The sequence below is a fragment of the Nicotiana tomentosiformis genome, chromosome 9 (genome assembly GCF_000390325.3).
Source record: "Nicotiana tomentosiformis chromosome 9, ASM39032v3, whole genome shotgun sequence".
In the NCBI taxonomy this organism is placed as follows: domain Eukaryota; kingdom Viridiplantae; phylum Streptophyta; class Magnoliopsida; order Solanales; family Solanaceae; genus Nicotiana; species Nicotiana tomentosiformis.
In genome coordinates, this window is record NC_090820.1 from 50,718,108 (window position 1) to 50,743,802 (window position 25,695).

Sequence of the window (25,695 nt, forward strand, 5' to 3'; positions counted from 1 at the left end):
TACTTCATTCCACAAATGAGCAACATAAAAGATCCATTAACACACTCATAACTCGAGGTTGTACAACACATCAAGACAGAAATCAAGCATCCATAGCCTTTTCGCATCCTAAGCAAAACTCTTCAGGTCACATCCAAATCATCTAAGCATAGTCCTCGGTCACATAATACTCATCATATAACTATCTAATCACTCACTGAGCCATCAATATCACTCCTAGGGACAACACCGGACATAAAAGTTTGAAAGAACATACTCACACAACTGAAACCACCGAGTCCAAGCTGCAGTCTAAACCTGGCCTCAAGTCCTCCAAACTGGCTTATCTCTACAACACAGAGAACACTTCTTGCACCTCATCCATGACATCACAAACCGATGTGCACAACTGATATCGATTGCTCAATATAATATATGAGTGGATGGAAGGAAATCAAAGATATACGCTTCAAGCTGAATCAAAGTCGCACGATAAGAAAGAAAAATGGGAAGTTTTCTAGATGCCTTGTAGCCTCTCGAAGATAGGTATGGACGTCATCAGATCGATCTGCAAAACTCTACTAGACACTTGCTCATGAATTGTAGAACCTATGAACCTAGAGCTCTGATACCAACTTGTTATGACCCAAAATTTACCTAGTCATAATACCACCTAACCCAACTCGCTAGGTAAGTCAAACATCAGTCAACATAATTCTAATGAAAATAATAAGAAAATCAATAAGTGAAATAACTCAATTTTTATACAATAACCCAAGGATTAGTAGTACAAGTCATAAGCCACTGATACTTAGAATTACAAAGCTAGTATGAAAATAAATACAACATCTATTTGGAATATACGTAAACAGATTACAAGTCTAAAGCTACCAAGGACAAGTGGTAGTTATATCCGAAAAGCAGGTACATCTTCAATGCCAACTTCTGCCATCCACAACAACTCAGCTCCAAGATCTGTATGCAAGGTGCAAAAGTGTAGTATGAGTACAACCGATCCCATGTACTCAACAAGTATCATAACTAACCTCATCGAGGTAATAAAAGCAATAATTATAAATAATACTCGCTAATCACCTGTACACTTTATAATTCCAACAAGTACAAAACAATAATATGATCAAGTCATGAATCACAAACAAAATCACCTTGGTGCACACAATAACTTAACGTACTTTGCTCAGTCAACAATCCAACATATAAAAAAAATATGTAAATAAATCAGGTAAACAACCAAGGAAAATTTCAAGTATAGATGAAATGCAATAACCAAATCAAACACTAACCAGTCTTTCCTCAGAAATACCAAATCCGAACCAAACCATTGATCAGTTTTTCTCAAACCGTGTGTACACCACCAAGAGAGAACATGAGAGGGTGACCCTAGGGAGATAAATCCATATCCACACGCTGCACGGACAACTCACGTATTGCACGAACAACTCACATGCTAATAATATCAATCGCTCAAATAACTCACATGCTGCACAGAAAACTCACGTGCTAATAATAACAATATTTCGGATCCGTATGGACAACTCACGTGCTGCACATAAAACTCACATGCTAATAATATCAACCGCACAAATAACTCACGTGCCAATAATAATAATATCTCGGATCCACAGGGCAACTCACATGCTAATAATATCAACTGCACGGATGCGTGCCAATAATCACAACCTGCACGACGTGCTCACGTGCCAATAATCACAATTCGCACGGCGTGCTCATGTGCCCAAAATCACAAGCCGCACGACATGGTCATGTGCTCATAATCACAATCCGCACGGTGTGGTCACGTGTTACCAGTCTAGTCTATATCACACTGCATGCAGATATACAAGAATACATGTACATGATTAATGAATATCAATTTTTATACCCCTAGACTTGTATAAGTAACATGCTAAGGAGTATGCATATGCAAAGTGTGCTATCATAGCTCAAATCAGGCAAATACATCACGAAAGTATCAATTATAAGGTTCAATTAGGAGATGAACCTCAATGAAACCTCAAACATGGTTCAGATGGCTCACAACAGGGGTACAAATATAAGAATCATCATAGTACAAAGCTTAGAAATCAATCCAAGGCATATCATAGCCTAAACATTACACTAAGCATTAATAATACCCCGGTGCACGCACATGGTCTCAACCCCACACATGTGCGCCACCCATGGCACGTAATTATCACAAATAACTTAGGCAATTAGTGCCTCAACCAAGTTTAGGTAAGATACTTACCTTAAACAAGCCAAATCCATATTTCAAAATGCCTTCCCACGCAAAATGACCTCTGAATGGTCCAAATCTAGCAAAATTCAACTCAAAAACATCAATAATGCCATAGGAATCAAAACCAAACGATAAAGGCTAAATCTTTAATCAAATACTCAAAGTCAACAAAAAAGTCAACTCGAGCACGCACTCGGATCCCAACAAAACTCACAAATTCCGATAACCCATTCGAATACGAGTCCAACTATACAAGTTTCATCCAATTCCAACTCCGAATCAATTTTCAAAATCATATTATTCAATTTAGATTTTTTTTTGACAAAAACTCCCAATTTCTATTTTAGATTCATCAATCAAATAATAAAATCGAAGATATAACAATGAATAATAATCAAAATCGAGTCAAGAGCACTTACCCCATTCCAAGTGGAGAAAATCTCCTAAAGAATCGCTGAAATCCGAGCTCCCAATATCAAAATATGATAAAATGAGTAAAACCTTCGAATATAATATCTTATATGCACTACCCCAACAATACCCTACGCGATCGCGGTTGTACCATCGCAATCGCGAAGCAATAAACTGCACTGCCTCCAAAAACCTCTTCATGAATGCGCCCTCTATCCTGCGAACGTGAAGGCCAACTGGTTTCACATCATCGCAAACGCGAGCACCAGTCGCGAACGCGCTAGCCTTCAGCTCGACCTCTTCCATCACTCAAAGAACGCGGTCCCATATTGCGAATGCTATGCATAAATTTCACGCATGCCACATTTTTTCTCCGCAAACATGGAAGCTTGACCGCGAACGCAATGCTTATCAGACTCATGAGAAAAACTAGCAATGCAACACAACAAAAATGGTCCAAAACCACCGCGAAATACACCCGAGCCCCCCGGAACCCCGTCCGAACATACCAACAAGTCCTATAACATAACACGGACCTACTCGAGGCCTCAAATCTCACATAATAACATCAAAACCACGAATTGCACCTCAAATCAAGCTTAATGAATGTTTCAACTTTTTAAATTCCAAACTTACGTCGAACACGTCTAAACAACTAGGAATCGCCTCAAATTTTGCACACAAGTTTCAAATAAACATAACTAAACTATTCTAATTTTCGGAACAATAGTCCGAACCTGATAACATTGAAGTCAACTTCTGGTCAAACCTATGAACTTTCCAAACCTTCAAATTGCCAACTTTCGCCAATTTGAGCCAAAACCTTCTAGAAACATCCGAATACAAATACAGACATATTCCTAAGTCCAAAATTACCGTCCAGACCTAACAGAACTATTAAAACTCCGATACAAGATCAAATACACAAAAGTCAAACTTGGTCAACTCTTTCAACGTAAAGCTTCTAAAATGAGAATCATTATTTCAAATCAATATGTACCACTCGAAAATCAAAACTGACTATATAGGCAAGTCATACTGCATCATATGAAGCTACTCAAGACCTTAAGCCACCGTACGGAATGTGAATGCTCAAAACGACCGGTCAGGTCATTACAAAGGCGCCAAGGAATCACATCACTCTTTCTCTTTTATTTCTTAAGTCCTAATCTACTCTAAAAGAACTACACGGTTCAAGCTACATCACACGAAAAGGAACCAAGCATAAAGAAAAATTACAAAAGGTTATTACTACCTAAACAAAGCTAAAAGATATGTTTTTAGATTTTTTTTATTTTTCTTTAAAACTAGTCTTAGAGTACGCACTTTGCGTGTGTATCCCATCTCAATAAGTATAAACTTTAAAGATTTATACAAATATTTTTAAGCTATGCATATTTGATGTGCAATTGTTAAGTGTTATTTATAAATAAAAAAGCTGATATTAAATTAAGGAATATAATAACTATAGTTATTGGATAACTTATATCTAATTATAGTAATTATACAAGGAGTGTTTGACTAAAGAATAAACATAATTTTTGACAAAAAATCTTTCTCTATTTTTCTTTTTAGTTTTTATTTTACTAAGATAACTAAATCATATAGAATTGATTAATTTTAATTCTACGATGACTATAATTCTATAACTAAGAATAAGAAAAATCAAAGGAGTATCGACCGATACTGTCGACTTTGAATAGTTTTCTACTTAGTCTTTCTATATTTTTGTTTACAAAGGTAATTAAATTATATAAAATTAATTGGTTATAAATTCTATGAAAGAGAACAATTCAAACCTACAAAAGACAATAGCTATACTCTTACTTATTCTGTGGATTTTTTTTTTTTTTTGGAATTACTTGTCTTTTATTAAATTGATACGTTATATAATTTAAATAAGAAATGGATTTATACAAGATAGTTAATATTGAAACTTTCTCTATGATTAAAATAAGGAAGAATTTTATGCACAAATTTATTTGATTAAAGCTCCTAAATATCATGGAGAAAATTGAAAAAAATTCTTCGGTGAAAAAAGAATTAAAAAGAATTATTTTGAATAAAAAGTTGAGTAATTCTACTCTAATCTAATATATAATTGGTCCTATATAAATTTTGTTAGGTCCTATATAATGTCTACTTGATTATAGATATTTGTACTTCTGCGGGGTCACTCTATTTTCTTAACCAATCTCCCTATAATTATTTGCTCAATTTAAGATTCAAACTATTTAAGTCATAATATACAATACATGACGCAAACATGGAGATTTCAACTACATAGGGTAAATAATATTCTTTATCCCCGGAAATGATCTATAAAAATAAAATCTTAGTGGTTTTAGAATTTTTTTTATAAAAGGTAAAATCTTAATTTGTTTAGTTATCCTAAATATTAGGGATTCATACATAGTTCAAATAAGGAAAAGTTTAATAACCAAAATTTTAGTTGATTTAAATGTCCTAAATATTATAAAAATAGTTAAATTACATTTTAATCCAATATAAAATATATTTTAAGGGGTAAAAAAGGCGAACGACATTTCTCTAAGGGCCTTCGTGCTTTTAATATAATATAGATTGTGGTTTTGTTAAGACTTTAATCCCTCAAGAAAACTATCTAGAAGATCCATCGTTGGAAAAAGTTCACTATTTTTCTAATTTTGTTTTTCTTTTCAAATAATTAAGTTCCTAAAAAAATGAAATTATTAGTTTCTTCCCACCAAAACCACTTTCGAATTTTGACCAAACACCTCAAATTTTCAAAAAAATACTTTTATTGTAAAAAGTGCTTTTAACTTGGTAGAAGTTTGGCCAAAACATGCTTATAAGTTAGGTTTTTCTATCCACTTGTCTAAGCGTTGGTGAATGCAGTTGTTTCTAACTTTCTAGAAGTTCGGCCAAAACATGCTAAGCTGATGATGCAGTTGTTTCTAACTTTCTAGAAGTTTGGCCAAAACATGCCAAGTTAGGTTTTTTCTTATCCACTTGTCTAAGCGTTGGTGAATGCAGTTGTTTGGTACCTATATTGATGAGAGAGAATGTAAAATATGCTGTAGAATAACCCAAATTGGCCCGACACCACCGCAACAATAACAACAACAAAAACAGTACGTAATAATGGAATATGAACATTAAAGTGCCACAATATACAAATTACCTTATTTTGTATCAGTATTAAATTACATTGAACACCGCTGCAATATGACTCAACGGCAAATACACCTCATGTATTTTAAAATCAAGCACAAAAGATATGTGTTATCAAGCAACTGGCAAAGGATAGCTTTGGCTTGGATAATAATTAGTTTTGATATGCGCATCAACAAGGGGTAACAATACATGGACATCTACAAGATAAGCTCAACTTAATGAAAACAGAATTGTTGATTTATTTAATGAGATTGTGATTAATGTTACTGCTTTAACGGTGTATTAGCTAACCGATACTCGTACTTGGACATCAATTCATGCTCTCTTTCTCCACAGACTTCACTAATAGGGATAGCATCCGCGATTTCCTTCACATCTTCTGGTGTAAGCTTCACTGCTAGGGATTGAACATTGCCATTTAAGTTCTTAATCTTTGTTGTTCCTGCAACATATTAGCCAAATTTGTATGAAAGGTCAGACAGTATGCCGCTAGACTAGATTTTCACCTAATCGAAGAGGAGGATAATCAAAAACCAAGTCTTTAATTTCTTCACCAATTATGCTTTATCCTAATATGAACATATTGCAGTTAACAAAGAAACACCATCAACAGAAAATTGGTCCGATGACCAAGAATCTAACAATTCTAACTACATCTCGAGGAAAGAAATTAAATTAACGGATAGAAAATATAATTCTAACTACATCTCAAGGAAACAGCCTCTTGCAAAAATGAAGGGTAAGACTGCGTACGATAGACCCTTATGGTTCGGCCCTTCCCCGGATCCCGCATATAGCGGGAGCTTAGTGCACCGGGCTGCCCTTTTTATCCGTATAAACTTTTGTTAACGAAGAAGGTATATCATACCAGGTATCAGAACCACACCATCTCCCTGATGCAGAAGCCACGATAAAGCTAGTTGAGGAGGTGTGCTTTATGCTTTGCTGCTAAGTTAGCAAATCTTGAGTACAGTACTTTGTTCTTCTCCAAATTCTCTCCACTAAACCTTGGATGCGAACCCTAACAAAACAGAGAGTGAAATAACATTAACCCAACTCCCAATATTTCCATTCATGTTTACCAAACCTTGCACATAACATATATTTTAGTGTCTAAATGCAGACAATTTAAATAGATGCTGATTCAACACATAGAACTAAAATAGATGGTAGAATGAAATAAGGAGTTTTAGAGGCGTGTTATGCGATAAGAAGATACTAACAAAGCGGAAAACAAGCTATTTAAAATGGTATGAGACCAATAATGTAATATGAGAGTACTTAGTTATGCTTTCAGGTCCAACATCACAACATATACTGTTGAAATTCATATTTAAGATGGATATGCACTCTTTAAAAATTAGATATAATTATATCACGTTCAATGGAGGGTACGAAAACGAGAGAAAGTCATTTGAGATGGCTTGGTTATGCTCTATGTAGACCTCCATATGCGCAGCTACATGGGTGAGACACTGTAATGATTAAAGGTAATAAAATTGACAAAGTAGACATAGATTAACATGGGGGTGATTATCTCAAAAACATACAATTTCTTTGAACCAACAGGGACATTACTAAGTACAGAACTAATAGAAGCAAAGGATCCATATAAGCTATATGAAGTAGTTGGGATTTTGGCTTAGTTGTTGCTGTAACATTTGCAGTAAGTCCAGTGTTTGTTAGGAGTCTCTTTATTCTTTTTCGGGATGTGTATTTTCCTGTCGAGATACAAGTCCTTGTGCGGATAATATGAGATTTAGAGAACCCATAATTTATCTCAATAAATAAAAACAATAAGCTAGTGTTGGAATGAAAGAAGACTGAATTATAAAGCAGAACAAACAGAGAAGATTCATATTGTTGACCCCAACAAGTTTGAGATTGAGGACTAGTTAATTCTATATAGAGAACTAACTCATCCATATCTCGGACTAAGTTTGCTGGAATAAAGAAGAGGTGACGTATGAGCGATGACCAGTGTTTTAAAAGGCGTGAGCGTAAGGCGAGACATTTTACATATGCTTCAGCGAGGCGTAAGCCCCGAGGCACAGGGCGTAAGCCCCATAGGTATTTAATTTTTAATATTTTATAAAATAATATAATGACAGTAAATATTTATAAACAGGTAAAATTGCATAAAAATTGAAGAAAACTATAAATATGTGAAATATATATTTATATATATATGTGTGTGTGCGCGCGCGCGCGTTTCATCCCCATAAAAAACTAGTCAAAACAATCTATTATACGCTACTTACAAGCACAAGCAACTTGAGTCTAAAAGAATAAAGTTTTCTACATGGAGGAACAAAAAGTATAATTAACCTGCAATTTGAACTTTGAACTTGCTGCTATGAAGGAGAATGGAATTCTCTTTGTATTTGTAAAAAAAAATTAAATATTTGTTGCTTTTGGAAGATATTAGCAGACTAGCGGACAAGATAAAGAATTGGGAAAGACCATGAATTAGGGCTTCAATCAATAAAAAAGGTCTTGACTTTTAAATTTAATACTTTTGAGTTCCTTTTTAAACCTTTTGAGTATTTACCAAATTGACTTTTGAGAATTTGGGTATTATATGAAGGACTTATTAAACAAATTTTGTTTTAATTTGAAAAAGTCTCTGGGCCTTACTCCTCACTAAAAAAACGCACCTCGAACGTCCGGGCGTACGCCCCAAATTGCTGGGCGTATGCCCCACACCATTGCCCCGGGGCGTTTTTGGTACGCCTCGCTCCGGGGCTCGCCCCGAAAACGCCTTTTAAAACACTGGCGATGACCATGCAGTTACTTAGTCTCAACTCTTCAAACCCTTGTAGATTTATTATGCACTATGATAGTTATACCAAACAAGAGAAGGAGAATGATGAATACTTCATCTAAGGGAAATAAATCCGAGAGGAACTGTGTGATACCTAACATATACTAGCAACTACTGCAATTACTTACCATCAAACTTTCTGCAGGCAAGCTTTCTGTTACTGCTTTCCCACCAAACAAGCCGTGACCTAGGGGGCTATATGCAACAATCCCAATGCCCAGTTCCCTATATTAAGGAGGCAGAGAAGATATTAAGAAAGATTGAGGAGTTCTGTTCTGCTACCTATCAAATCTTGATCAATAACCAAACCAAGACTACAAACAAAAAATAGTGAAATCCAAAAAGCAAATTATGGTTTCATATTATGCAACAATGTTGATCTTCATCATATCTTAATTTTTGAGAGGTAGAAAAGTTATCAAATTCGAACATGCCTACAAAGCGGAATTACATCCTCTTCTATCTCACGAGTTCAAAGAGAATACTCCATTTGTACAGCAGTGATGGGATGAACTGCATGTGCCCTCTCAATTGTGTCCACACTGGCTTCAGATAAGCCAATGTACCTAATCTTGCCCTCCTCCACTAGCTTCTTGAGTTCCCCCATCTTTTTTCTCATGACGTTGATTCAAGAAAATCAAGTTTCTCTACAGCATATTAACTGCCAGAGGCAATAACATGGATAAAACTCGATACTTACAGTTTGCTCTATAGGCACAGATGTATCTGTCCGATGCTGATAATATAGATCAATGTACTCCACATCAAGCCGCTTGAGACTTTCTTCACAACATTGCCGGACATATTCTGGAGTACCTTTGACTTGAAACTCGAGGTAGTCCTCAGAAAATATACAGCCAAATTTAGTCGCCAGTTGGACTTGCTCACGAGGAAGCTGTTTCAGTGCCTGATTATCCCAAAATGACCATTTACGAATAGAAAATCATTATTTATGTGACAGCTTAAGAATAGGTACAAGTCTCAGCAACATCGGGTGATTATATTGGTTCTAAATCTTCAAATGAACGATGATGCATTGATTGACATAAAAATATTGAACAGTGCACTGATCCAATATGCATTACAACCTCAGTGCTGTTTTCTTAGCCTTGTTTTCTCATCAATGAAACATACCTTTCCCACCATTATCTCATTGTGACCCGCCATGACCATATACATTTGCTGTGTCAAAGAAGGTGATGCCTTTGTTGAATGCTTCCTTTAAGATAGAGCATCCGGCTTCATGTGACAAAGGAGCATTCAATATGCCAGAAAGTCCCCCACAGCCAAAGCCTAGACCCGATACCTGGAAAATGATCAGGTGAAGATTTAAAGCTTCTAGCACACAAGTAAACCTTGACTTTTATTTTCTTCTCAGTTCACATATATTGAGAACCAAAGTCTTTCTTTCAATAGTAGAAATAAGGGTTAGAAAGAGTTTTTTATTAAATTTCAATAGGAGGAGTATATTACATAGGTGGGATTCAATAGGAGCTCACACCATGACACTATGTGAACCCTCTAACACCGGGTTTGAAGGAGTTTATGATCCGATCTATGAGTAGCAATCTCTCAGTTAAGTGAACTGTTGGAGAGTGTATGGGACAATCAAGGAAAATAACAGTGAGTTAATTGGGCATATACAAAATAACTAAAGTATAACCAAAGGCGGTAGAGTACCCAAGGGATTCATCATTGTTAAGAAAATGAAACGAAGGAGTAACAATGAACACTGCCTCTGTAAAGGCATTAAATTTCAATCAAATAAACTCACACGGAATTCATTAAAGATAAACTCACTTATGATACAATCAAATATAGCTACAATCGTGGTAGCATACTCTTCTTTCCTCCTCTCACGTAAAAGTCCTAAATATCTATTACTATACAGAAATGAAAACAAACAGAGTACTACTAAAATTTCAAGACCTAACTTTAACTTCAAAACAAGTAGAATGGAAAATTGGTCAGATGAAACATACATCTGCAATTAAGTTAATTGAACTTTAGGTTATACATACTGATCCAAACAAATTCATGAAAAACTAATTGGTTGTCACCACAAAAAAAACAACTTCTGTGATCAGTAATTGCAGATCAATATCAAAACACTATTTATTCAAAACCCGATGGGAAATAGAAATCAGAGCTAAAATATTTGCAATTACCTCAAGGCCTTGGGTACCCAATTTGAGTCTTGGAATTTGGATTTGTGGGTTGTGCTCCATTTTCTGTGCAGACTGCTAAATTCCAGCACCAAAATCCAAATGCTTGAAAAAGCTACTCAATCGCACATACTTGGACATGATAATCTTAGAGAATCCAAAGAAGATATATGTTCCAGTTAGAGTTGAGGAGTCGTTTTCTTTTCTGGTGAAGTGATGATTGATTGCTATGTGGTAATGTGGCACTGATATATTCATATATAGACTACTGGTTTTTCCCTCTTTACAAGTTTTTTATTTGCCTCATTCAATTGTTTGCGTTTGTACGTGAAAATTTTTCTTGAGATATTGGACTTCTTTTTCCAAAACCTTTTTGTTCAAGTTTTTTCAATTTCTTTTTTAAGCAGTGGATGTAGTGTGTTTTGGCAAAAAGTTCTTTCCACAAAAATTGAGAAAATTTTCAATAAATAGCCTTCTTCTTATTTCTCTTGCAATTGATGGATCATTTTGACTAAGACCTAAAGATATACTATATATATATATATATACAAAATTTTAAACTTATTTATCTAGTATAGAATGTAACTAAAGTTTGATACAAAATATACACAAATTCGATCAAAATCTATAATTTATCTACTACTTGAACACAATTTTCTTTATTGTATAGAATCTAGTAAAAAACTACAATTTACATATAATTTATATACAACTTGTATACAATTATGTTAGTTGTATATATTTTGTGTGTCGTTTCTATACTGAAATAAAAAATATATATACAATTTATTTATGTCTTTTTCTTCTTCGAGTTTCAATTTGATATTGTAACCAAAATCACCTCGAATCTTCACCAAATTCTCTCAAAATTAGGATATAAACTCCAAAGATATTCCTAATCATTTACAATAACACACAATCCAAATAAATAACAATTTTATAAAATTCGATTTTTGAATTTAAAGCTTCAAAACTTTGTAATGACTATCAATAAATATTTTTAATGGATTAATAGGATTTTCAATTCAATTTGCTCGCATCTAATTTAGAAGCTAAAGGGAAAAGTTTTTGGCAGTAAAGCTAAAATTCTTAATCACCTTTTGAGCAAGTCCTCCATGTGCTAGACTTCATTAGCTTAAGCTGCAAAGCGGTCATGCATCCTCTATTGGAAGATTGGATGAGGAATAAGAAGGAGAAAAAAATAGGGAAGATTAGATTTTAATACATTATTTTGATAAATTATCTATCAGCTTGTAATTAAGTTAAAACTTTTATATCGAGAGTAAATAAATTTTAAAAGTAGTATAGATATGTAAAAATATCTTATGTCAGCAAACTGAAATTTTTATGACAAAATGTTTGACTACAATCTAAAATATTTGTAAGTTATTACAAACATTAAATCACAATCTAATATTTTATGAACGAGTTAAAATTTAGGAGCAAACATTAGGGTAATTTTCTAAGAACTATATTTGCACAAGTTTTATAAAATAACGACAAAATCTAAATAATAACCTAAAAAAGGGGGGCATTTGCGTAAATCAACCCAAGAAATCTTTCCAAAAATAAAAGAAGAAAAACTTCAAATCTCCAAACACTTTTGGTACTTTTTGTGTAAAAGGATTTTCTACAAAATTTTTGCCAAGTTGTCTAATGACTAATTAATTAATTAACCCCATCCCCAAAATATTTTTTCTCTTTCCCTTAATTCCAGTTGTGATCAATAATGATTTCAAATCCTATCGTTTATTATTCAACCTTTTCTCTTCTTCTTCGTTGTAGTTTTTGAATCTGGCTTTAATGAGAGTTGGCTTTTGGCGTTCTTTCTGGTAGAGAACTGCTATATTTAGAGAGCTTACTTTCTTGAATATTGGAATGAGACAAATCTCTATTAGAACGAAATTGATAATGAGAATTAATATTGTTAACCTAATTAGCTTGGAATTGAGACCTCGCAGTAACTGTAGCAGTATTTCCCATTGAAATAAGTCACGCCGGAGAAGTAAAATGCAAAGGTTAATTATATTTTATTAAAAAACTAAATGAGGAAAGGCCCGTTTATAATTTTAAAATTGTTATTTGTCGGTGCTCAGTTATTTTTTTTTTTGATAAATGAATTATTATTATTATTATATCCATTTAATTATGGATAGAGAATGATATTGGGGATCACAATAATTGTTTTAATAAATAATAATTTACATAAATTAAGCTACAAATTATAACATGTTTAAGTTGCTTCAATTAACATAAAAAGATTACGTGCTATAATATTCAATTTAACCTCCGGTTAATGTCAAACACAAACATCAAATTGAAAAATTGATATCAATGGTATTATTTTCCCAATGTATTTGAATATTTAACAAGAGAATACATTAAAAAGTTGCAAGTGTCGTCTATATTAATAATTTTCAAGAATAAAAATCATACCAATCTATCTTCTGTAAACTAATCTGGAATACATCCAAATTGGTCTTGCATGTGTTTTTACAGTGAAAACAATTAACTACTTGATGAAAGAAATGCTATTCTTTATAATATGATAAAAGATGAAAAAGAAACTATGATTTTACTTCATATCTTATATACATCAAAATTACGAATTATTTTTAGTACAATAAGCAAAGAGAACTTTCAAGGGGATTTGCATTCCTAATGAGGCAATTAACTGCTACAAACTAAGAGAACAATAGGCACTAAAACAAGTATTAACATAATATAAATTATTGTTTTTTATTATTACATATTTTTACATGATATAAATGGTAGGAATTCAATATAGCAGTTCAAATTATATTTTATTATAACTCATTTAAAATGATGTTAACTGGTGATAAAATAATAAATATTTGATAGAGGTCTATATAAATTATACGGATTTTAATTTTTTCCTCAATTTAAGGATTTTTTTTATAGAATTGTCATATGCTAATTTTCACAATGAAACAATATAAAAATTATAACAGGTAATATTTAAGACAATTTATTGATAGTTGAAAACTTATTATGGAAGAATGGAGTTCAGACCATATAGATTATATTTTTACATCAATTAAGTATATAAAAGATAGCCTCCCAGTACAAATCTCATTACTTAAATTAATTTTTGAAGTTTAACAAACTATACTTTTTAAAATTACTTTTGAATATAAAAATTTTTAGTTTGAAATCGCTTTCAAATAATGTGGATAAATAAAACTATTTAATTTTTATTTTTAAACTGCTGCAAAATTGTATGGGTAAATATGAAAAGCTTGTAAATATTTATCAATACTTCTTTTTGTTGCCTTATTATAAAAAATTAATTTTCCTATCTCTATGAAAACTTCTATTTGACTAAAGCAAAATTAATCATTTTATCAAATGAGGAAACAGTACTTCCCGTAAAATAGTCTAATTGCAGTGACATACAATGCATTTAAGAAAAAAGTTTCACAGTACTTTATGCAAAAAGAAGAGTTGTGGTTAGGGGAATGTGGGGTACTGAGGTCTACTTGTATCAAACATTACATGTTAAGAAATGCAATATTTAGAAAATGCAAACAATGCAGGAGTTTGTTAAAATGACATATAAGCCTTTGGTCGATCATCTTTTCATTTCTATATAATAGAAAAACATAAGGGATAGCATTTGGTTAGTAAACAAAATTGGGAGATTTGTTCCCTCTTAAAAAGAAATACTAAGCGGTCGTTTGGTTGGAAAGAAGTTATTCCGAAATTAATTATCTCGGGATTAGTTATTCTACTTTTTCATGGAGATAATTAATACCTCATCTTTCGTACCAAAAGAGCCTAAGTGCACACCATTCCCACACATTCATGACGAAGTCACGAAAATATAACATGAGATAAAGAAACTATCACAATTTCAAGAGCTATTCCTCTAATACAAGCAAAAATTACTCCAATGGGGCAGATATCACACTTTGGAACTTCAAGTGATTTATCCATATAATTTCTGTTAAAAAAATTATAAGGTCACCCAATGAATATCTTGTAAGCATATTTTAAATGTGAAATTTATAATCTTAAAAATAAGACAAGTTACTATAATAATACCAACAACAAAAAATTACACTAACAACGTATATTTTACTTAAACTCGTAAAAACATTTTCAAACTCAAAGCAAAATGAAAGCAGTTGAGTGATCTTGTTGGCTTTGACCAACAACCTATTTTGAAGAAAATCCCTATTATTTTTGCACAAGAAAAAATATCCCAATTAACCTGAAAGCAATTAAATATGCATGATTCCCTCTAATTCTTCAAGGAGGAACATAAAACCTTAGCTCCTAATTTATGAGTAAAATGGTCATTCACTGTAACAAAAGCTTTTAAAGTCATTTAATCTATTTTTAAATGGCCGAAATTTATAGGATGAACATGGCATCTTGTTTATCTTTCACGGAGATTAAAAAAACCAAGACGGAAAACATATTGACTCCTTAATTTTACCAATTTAGCAAGATCTTATTGGCCTCTACCAAGTAGATAGTAATTAAAAACACATATTTGCAGTGAAATGTCAAAGCATGGTCAATGGCTTAAACTTCACTGCTAAAATAAAACCATGAATAAAAAACTACTCCACTATCTATCTAAGTCAAATGTTCAAATACATGAATTGACATTACGACTTGCAAACCTCAAAAACAAACTAGCTAGTATGCAATTAACAAAAATCAGTTTAATTACTCCAAGAAGAATGACCCTAAAAATGGATCATTTTATAAAGACTAAATTTCTAAGGCTTTGATGTATATATGTCTTGGTAATTTTCTCATCATCACTGAATATCAATTGACACATATTCTGGAAATTTTTCGCATCCTAAACTATGCTTCAAATAATCAACAAATCCTTGTGCTTCATCACAAGTAGATTTGAATAATAACAAATGTTGATGGAAATTTTCAATAGCAGAATTCACAGCTGCTGTTTTTTGGTCACCATAAGTCTCTCTTGTCTCTAGTACAATGGCTGCTGCTGTTATAAATTCCTGATATGCCTTGTTCAATGAATCAACAATGCCATCCATTACCAATCTGCAAGAGGAGAAAATAATTGTATCACTAATTAAATATTTACACTAGGATCCTAATTTTCTGATAACAAAATAATTATATAGGAGTACTATCATTTTTAAAGAGGAATAAGATCTTAAAGAAATTATTTATGATTCAACCCTAATATGTACTAAAAGCTAAATCAACTTTTATCTATTGCCCACTAATTACTCTTAACATTTTTCTTCTCGAGATGTTTCACAAAGAGAAAAGAAAAAATATGAATTCCCTCAAACCATCTATATATTTAATTTCAAATAGCAAATTAAACATGGTTTACAACAAAAATTACACACTGAGACCAAATTTAATTTGTATCGTCACAAAATCTGACCTTCCACATTCCCGTATTCAACAACCATGCATGTACAAACCCTAAGTAATGATCGTCAATTAAAAAATCCAGGAAAAATAAATCAACAAAAGGAATCAATGTTAGAAACAAAATCCTCTACTTATTTGATGAATCTAAAATGTAAAAGAATTATTATACAAGTAAACGTGTTGTTGTTGTGAAAACCCTTCTGCCGCTTCGATCGAATGACGAATCCGTAGGATCCACAGGAAAAAAGGTCCAGCTACGCCGGGTCAGGCTATTAAGAAATACTAAACGTAAACGGAGATCATCTATTTATGGTGAATTTATTAAATACTAATTGAATTTTGTCAATGCAAATCTGATCAGTAAATGCATTTAATCTAGTTGATCTCTTTTTTCCATTTCTACTTTAATTTTTGTAAATATACTATACTATTTTATAGGTGTGCCGACTTTTATTTGAAATTATTTTACTAAAATATCCTTCAGAAATTGAATGACGATATTACCCTCTTGATTTACCCTCTAAAATATTTCCCATTAAATGCTTTACGCCTCTTTCTCCCTCCTTTCTATTCCTCTATACGGACTTTTTAATTCCGGGTATTTGATGTTAGATTATAAAGTCTAACTTGGAGTAATAGGAAAATTTATGTTGGCATTAAAAATTTCAATGTAAATGGTGTTCTTTGTCTACTTTCTTTTTGTGAATTCACAACTAAAGACCATGAAATATTAATGTGGCAATTAAAAGTTCCATCTTTAATACAAGGAAATATAGGAGGACTGAATGGGGGGAGACTACTTTTGGAATGAATGGGAGACAAAAAGTCAAGAATTGTTTGGATCAACTTTTGTGGCTTTATAATCCCCTTTCCCCAGAATTCATTCACTCTTATTAGTTTTGCAATGGTATTTCTAGATGAAGAACTTTCTGTAATACATCCAATATCATAGCATGGAAAATAAGATATACTATACCAATTGCCATGTACATTTCGGAAGTACGGTAATGAAAAAGAAAGAAAATTTAATGCTTATACTTGATGTTTTATTTTTTTTCTTTCGATAGAAATAATACTACGATGAGATCTCATGAATTCAAACTTATTTTTTCTGTCTTTGTCTTACTTTTCTTTTTCCTCTTTTGCGAACCATTCTTAGCTTATGTCTTTTGTTTATTTTTATTTTTTTAAGGAAAAGGGTCAAAACTACCCCTATTGTTTGTTAAATGATTTATAGCTATCCGTCCATCTATCAGTTCAAAAATACACACGACGTTAATACAATTAACGAAATTGCCCCCACGTCTAACGGCAAAATCGGTAGGCCTTCAATTTAATGACATGGTATTTTCTTACTGGGCCGCATGCTCGGGCTGAAATCAAACCTGGATTTAATACCCGCCCCATATATTTGACCTGCCTCATTATTTTCTTCCTTTTTTTTTCCTGTCTCTTTCTTCCTTATCACCCAACACACCCATTCTCACCCACCTAAATTCCAAACAACTCTTGTTCCTAGCCTCTCTTCCTCCGTCACCACTATGCTAGTGTTACCACCGGCCAATCACCGCCATCGTAAAAAATTCAGCGTTACCCTTACTTTCCGCCCCTCTCTTTCTCTCATGATCTTCACAACCTAACCTCTCTCTCTCTCTCTCTCTCTCTCTCTCTCTCGAGGGTGCTACTGCCAACATCACTCCGACGAGCGCAAATACATACTTAAATTGTGCTCGCTAATCAAAGATAGTATAGTACGATATCGTCTCCACAGAGATTGGATTAAAATATTATTCTCGTAGTTTGTAGCTAGATTATCCAGGAGGATCAACAATGAGGATTTATATAATTAATAATCTAAAATCTACAGCTATTGACTAATGACAATCGCAACAAAGGTAAGCAGAAAAGTTATCAATGGGAGGAAATATGAGTTGATAGGATAGGTGCAAGATAATTGTTCGGGATCTAACTCTAGATAATTCACTTCTAATGTTCAAGTGAGTCTCTCAAATTCACTTAATTATCAGTACAATTATTTAGTAGAAACTCCTCTCTCGATTAAGTCTCAACTTTACAATATGAACCAATTTCAGCTCGGTGAAGATATGCAAAAATTCGTAATGGATTGGTCTTTAGGAGAACCTTTGTCGATTATCCTCCTAACTAGGTTTAATCAAGGATTCAACTATCCTCTTTAGATTACTTCAAAGAATTTATGAACTCAACCAACAATATAGTGCAAATATATCACAAGTTATGCATCTCTCGGTTAGAAGAACAAGTGAACATAGATGCAATAATTTAATCTTCCCAAAATGATTCAAATACATAAAAATAGAGTTATAATCCACAAACAACCATCAATACACCAAATCCATCAAAACCCAAAATGATCTACTCTATAGACATAGAGAAGTTCTTCACAAATGAAATAAAGCTATAAAAAAATATAAATACAATCCAAACCCGGATCTTGAGTGATGAAGGAAGGATGAAATCCTTGTACTCTTGCTTCTCCTTCTTCTCCTTAGCTTCCTTAGGTCTTAGGTATGCCAAAAGTCCGAAAATGGTATTTGTTTCCCGTGTATTTAAGCCATCCCCCAATAAACCCCGGATAAAAATACCCCTTTTAGTGGAAATGGGGAACATACTCTAATATTTTTGCACTACCGTGCCGTATGCCGCGCTTGTGGACAATTCCAGTACGAATTGCAAATCACTTTCTGGGCATTTATTACACAGCCGCGTCGCCCCATGCAGCGCGACAATGTAGTTTTCTTAGAGTGATTTGTTTTTCTAATTTTTGACATCCGGACTTGGTACTCGACCCCCAAACGCGATCCCGGTTTAATCCCTTGGGCTTCTATTCAGACTTCAAAACTTCAATTAGCTCGAATTTTCTCCGCAACATCTAAATAACTCGAAATCACTCCTATACGGTATAAAACACATAATAAGTACAAAACAGTACTAATAAAGCTCAACATACGTAAAGTGTAGTGAATTAGAGTGCAATAAGCGACTAAAATACGGGTTTCTAGCCTACCATCACACTCCACCACCGGCGACGGCGACTGCAGGATCTCCTTGCCGAAAATGGTTACCATTAGTGACAAGTAGTCATGAACATGACCAGATTCTTTCAAATATGATCGGCAAACACTGTTAATATTTTCTTGGCTTGTGCTTGATGATTATGCTACCTCCATCTATGTGATTTTATTGCAAAAGTGAGAAAACATGGATAATCTCTAAAGATGGAGGGTCTGTCAATTTTGATATCTTCTTTGATTCTTGGTATGTTAGTTTCCCAAAGATGGATAAGACTGGAGAAGAAATGGGGTGGTCAGGTGAGTAGGAATGGGAGTGATAACAAAATTTAGGGTCAGATTCGATTAATGGGTCGAAATTAAACCCAAGTTTGTTTTTTAGACAAGAGTGGCACGTGGCATAGTAAAAAGATGCCAATATATTAATTTGAAGGCCCACATGGTTTGCTGTTAAACATAAGGGTATTTTTAATAGTAAAATATCATGCCCTGACCTCGGGGAGCGCGACCGACGCTCAATAGAGTTACCCCGGTCGAGCAAGCCTGCACAATGCCGTCTACTCAACTCAGCCACAAATAAAGAGACGAATGCATTTCATTAATTAGTGAGTAAGAAGTCATGTGAACAACACCATTTCATTTCCATTAGTTATGTCCTCAACAAATGTTCAAAATAGTGCATTGTACAATCATAATTAAAGTGGGACAGATGATACAAATACACCATTTTTAGTGTTAACTTGTTCAAAATAGATACAACCCAGACTATGTTTACGGAGCCTCTAACATGAACAAAAGAGTATTATGACAATGACGGCAACAATGCCCTGGCTATACCTCAAAATGCTATGTACAAAGGATAGAAGATACAAGACCCCAAAATGAAGTGTGGCTCACCAAATCAGCTGAGGAGAGGGTGTGCCGCTATCACTCATCAATACCACCTGCTATGGAACCACCTGCATCAATTAAAGATACATCACGCCCGACAAAAGGGACGTTAGTACATATGGAATAATACTAGTATGTAAAACTAAACACCATCTCAATAGAACATGCAACAGTAAATGGAGAATGAAACATGATATCAATAAGACACTCAAACGATATCAAAGTGTCAAATTAGGGGAAACGTAAATTTCAAGTAGGTTTCGGTAATTTAAATTGGGAGATCTTTAGCATTGATATACCACCGTATTTTAGTACGGAGTCCGATCTTAGCCCGACCGGCTAAGCTATCTCACCCCGAGACATACACTCACAATACCACCATGTGCGCGACATGTCGTCCGATTTCAGCCCGATCGGCTAAGCTGTCTCACCACAATGCTGTGTGGGTCGACATTACATCATATCTAGCTAGCAATAATCTCATCCCATTTAAGGGGAAAATATCTCAACACACCAATCTCATCACATATAAGGGGAAATAGTCTCATCACATTAATATGGGGATTTACCCTCAATCACTCCTACACCGATACGTGTAGTTTCGGGGTTAGGTTGTTCCGACCTGCCCTTTCTCGGTGGCTAATCGATTCTCCCAAAGAATTTGTTATTAAAAGTATTTACCTTTCAATTCATATCCTTTTATATGTCATTCATTTTATTGACATCACTGGCCATAACACTATATCATTCTTGGCACATTGGCCGTACTTCATAATTCAAGCTCACTATTCCATTTTCAATCATTATCATGGATAATCAACAACAAGGTCTTTCAAATTAAAACTTTAAACACATACTCGAGCAAATTAGGGTATTAGGAACATATGGTCTCTTATACAATTTGATGTGATCACTTTATTTGGACTTGACTTGAAGTCATAATATTTTAATACATAATCATACTTCAAATACTCTCCCAAAGAATAACACAATATAATAAGAACATTCTGGAACACATTTGAACATATTCATATATACATATATATATACATCATCCGATGTCAAACTTATTCAGAAAGGTCAATTCGTAATGGACAACTCGGGACTTACAAGATCATCGCGGGAATTCAATTCTAAAAGAGGAGTTTAGCCAACATTCCTTGCCTTGAGCCCTTTTAATTTACTAAAATGTTCCAGATATCCTAGCCACTTCGATCTATTTATAGATAGGCAAAATTGAACACAAATTAGGAAGGAGTTCATAATTCTAGCTCACTTGAGCATTTTACCAAACATTAGGCGTGCATTAAGGTTTTAAGGTCCTTCTATGGTGGATTCTTTCACCCCACTACCCAAAGTTCACCCAAAAGAGCTCAACAATATCCCCACTATCCTAGATGGTACATGCATGTAAAATAAACAACTCTCACACCCAATAATTGCTTTACTAATTACCCATTTTTAGTTAGATTCTAAAATTAAGGGTTAGGGTGTAGAATCTTACCTTTTGGTTGAAAACCTTGTGAGTTACCCTAGAGAAATCTTCAAGGTTTGAACAAAGATTGATGAACAAATGACTTAGAACTCCTCTTCTCACTCTAGACCACCTCTCTCTCTCTCTCTCTCTCTAAAATGTGAGTTTGAACCTTCTAAAATGACCCTTAACATTGTTTTATAAGAATGGGGTCGGGTTTATAAAACCAGAAAAATAAAGCTCCGAAACACGATTTGCGGTCGCATATGCGACCGCATAATGCTTCTACGGTCCGCAAAATGAGTCGCGAAATGGCCCTCTGGAACTGGGAAACTTTGCCCCACTCTGCGGCCATTATGCGGTCCGCAGACTTGTTCTGCGGTCGCATAATGCGCCGCAGAACCTCCCTCCGGGAAATTTTTATGTTGGTTCCGCGGTCGATGTGCGGCCCGCGAAATAATTTTGCGGTCGCATAGTTGACCGTAAAATATCATCCAAACTTGCCGAGTTACCTGCTTCACTTTGCGGCCATTATGCGGCCCACAAAGTCATTCTTCGGCCCACAGAGTCATTCTGTGACCCGCAAAGAGTTTCTGTGGCCACATAGTGGGCCGCAGAAATGTCCTTTTCTGTCAAAAAATTTTCTTTACTCCCCAGTGCACTGTTCAACCCAAAAAGTCCGAATCGCGGATCGTCAACACATAAGCCTACTTCAGCACCACGAAACCCCAGGTTTTTAGGCAAAACTTTTACGGGGCCTTACATAAAAATAGCGTAATGTTTATACTTGGACTAATAGATGGACGTCATGTGCATTTTTAGACTGATAGATGGACGGAGGGTATCTATAAACCATTTAGCAAACAATATGGACAATTTTGACCCTTTTTCGTTCCTTTTACTTGATACCAATATTTGATGTATTAATGTTCTACCTAACATCTTCGTCCTTTTTTCTTTTACTTTTTGTGATATATTTAAATTGTTGATTTATCTGTTACAATTATTTTTAGTTGCGTCATCCAAGATCGCAGACAAGCATGGTCATGTTAAACGCCATATATTTTCACTGCAAAGAAGCTTAGAGATATTTTTCATGTTTTAATTGTAATTCCTCATCTTAAAGATATTTCACTTTCTACTTAGAATTGTGTATGCTTGTTTGGAGTTGTAAAGCAAGTACATAACTCATATATCGAATTTTCAATAAAGTTTCGAAGATTTCTATAAATTAGGGTTCTTGCTTTGGGTAAACATGATTAACAAACTTGCATTTTTTTCTTTAAAGACTTTAATTTTATAGCTCATTTTAATAAAATTTTATATTGATACCCAATAATATGAAGTAGCACAATGCACGGACCTAATAACTAGTTATAGTAAACGAGAATAATTGCATAGATAGAAAATACCATATAAAATGAAATAAAATATATATCTTGTTTATCATTTAATGGGGAATCATTTCAATCGGATTTTATCAACCAAATCTTTCACTAATTGGTGCAGTCATGTGTGGGGAGTAGAGAGAAAATTAAAATTTCAAGTTTAATAGCATCAATTCTTTCAACTAATACCACCATATATATATATATATATATATATATATATATATATATATATATATATATATAGGGTTTTGCTAACCTACCACGTAGTTATAGCAGGTTAGCATTGTATACATATTATACTTCTCCAAAGTACTCCTAACAATACATGCCACCACATTAAACATAAGGACTTTTTGATCTTTAATCCCAATAATCTTCTCTTGCATTCTGCTCCCAAAACATTCATCTCCAACCTATCTCTACAGCACTTCTGACGAGCAATAGAGAGCACAAATCTGCAACCATGACTTCTCAGAGATTATGGTGTACATAACTTTCTTTTGCTTTTTTATTTTAACTAGTATCTTTGGCGTGCGTTGCACGTTAATAATAGCGTGTGATAATTTAAACATTTATTTATATGAAGGAACAACAAAATTTAATTAGTGAGAGAAATTTTATATATAATAATACAACAATCATCTAAATGCCGAAAAATATTATTACATTAGCATAATACATGCATTTAAAATAAAAGGACATTATCAAAACTTACACAAATGATCAATTTTGTCATGTTAGTTAGATAATTATTTATTATAGTTTAAAAGTATTTAATATGATGGTATCTTAACGAACTCTTCTTTGTGGACAATATTGTTTTGTGTATGTTTCCTCATAATGCTCTGGTTGCTCTACCTTAACCAGAACTCTTGTTATCGATCTTGATATCCCTCTTGAAAGTGCAACATACAGTTGTTAGTGCAAGAAAATATATTGCGGTAAATATAGTCCAATATTTAGGATATTTGTCCTTGTCCTTTATTTATTATATTTGTCCTTGTCCTTTATTTATTGTATTTGCAAAACATAAACATACTAAAAATTATTTTCATACAAATTTAAAAGGATATTCCTTAGTTTCGAAAGACGAAAGTTGAATTCAGGGATAAGAATATACTTAGAAGCACATTAACCAGTATCATAATTTTTGCATGTATGGCGTAATTGTCAAAACTTCTATATACAATCTGTGTGCTATTACATAAACTATTCGGTGTATCTAAGTTTTTAGTAACATGATGATAAGTGGGGATTTTGACTACTTATTAGCACCTTTTTGCTTTCGTTTTAGTCCAAAAACGTTTAATTGTGTTCCCAAAAACTAATAAAATATGCTTAATTGTAGGAATAGTGGAAAATGAGCCCTCAAGATGAAATTCAACTCAAGAAGGAGTGATCTGAACTCAAGGACACAAACATGCACAAAAGCTCAGAAGTGTGGACCGCAGATTTTTATTTGCGGCCACAGATTGTGAAGAAACTCCTATCAGAGACAAGTGCAAAGTGCGGTCCGCACATGACATGTGCGGCCACAGAACCTAGGCAAGAGAAAAAGTTCAGAGAACTTGCATCTCAAGTTCAACATAAGTGCAGACCGCACAAGAACAGCTACGCGGCTGCATTCACATTTGTGTGGTCCGCAGAAGAGCAATGTGCGTCCGCACTTAGAAATGCGCGGACCGCAGAAAGAGAGAAGTGTGACCGCAATTCAGAATTATGCGGCCGTAGGTTTCCATTCTTGTCAGACTGAAGCAAAGTGTCAACCACACATGGAATTGTGCGGCCACAAAACCTCCGAAAAGGTATTTTTGTCCGAAAATTCTAGCACTGTATAAATAGAAGAGTTTCATTTTTTTAGGTCAAGTTTTGATATCAGCAGCTACAGTAGATGTTTTCTTTTACTATTTTTAGTAGTTTTTGCTATTTTGAGCTTTTTGAATATTGATTTCATCATTTTAATTATCAATATGGGTTTAATTATCACTTCTTTTTCTTTTTCTTCCATTTTAAGCATGAGTAGCTAGATTTTCACTAAGGGTGTGACCCAACCCTAGTGTGTAAACTTAATGGGTGTTTGATTTATTACTTGTTTATGGTTGAGTGTTGATTATCTAGCCTAGTTCTTGCTTTTGTGTGAAGAATTAATGGTTGCAAACATTATTTCATGCCTATTTGACTTTGTCTCTACTTGAGAAAGAGAGACTTAGTCTAGAAAAATTTGGCTAGCAAGAAATTGGATCAATCAAGAGATTGATAAGCCCAATTAAAGAGTTGAAACTAGAGATAGTAAAACCCGACTTGAGCTTATCATCAACTGTTTTGTTCAATACCTATTTGGACTTGAGAAAGCCAAATTGGGCAAACTCACTCTCTGACCGAAAGGTATTGAGTGGGTACTTGGGTGCTGATAGTTATAATACACCCCGACCAATAAAACAAGTTTTAAAGTTTATAACCCATTAAGAGAACACCTAGGTGAAGGTCATAGCCCTAGGCCTTTTATATCATTTGAAAAACAACCAAAAATACTTTCCTAGTTTAAATTCTTAGTTTGTAATCTTCGTTTAAATTAGACCTAGAAATAACCCAAGTTTGTGGAAGTGCAATTTGAGATAATTCAAGCTCATACACTATAATATATATCCCTAAGACCCATTCATAGCTCCCTATGGAAAAGCGACCCCGACTCCTTGT

The 25,695-nt window shown here is 33.8% G+C and overlaps 1 long non-coding RNA gene and 1 pseudogene across 1 annotated transcript; both read right to left on the minus strand.

Moving 5' to 3' along the window:
- Window positions 1–5,793: 5,793 nt before the first annotated feature.
- LOC104092990 (perakine reductase-like) lies at window positions 5,794–10,922 on the minus strand (annotated as a pseudogene).
- Window positions 10,923–15,527: 4,605 nt separating this feature from the next.
- Window positions 15,528–16,596, minus strand: LOC138899489 (uncharacterized). The gene is made up of 2 exons (XR_011411165.1): window positions 16,362–16,596; window positions 15,528–15,847 (listed from the first exon to the last, which is right to left on the minus strand). It is a non-coding gene; the product is annotated as an uncharacterized lncRNA (long non-coding RNA).
- Window positions 16,597–25,695: the final 9,099 nt, after the last annotated feature.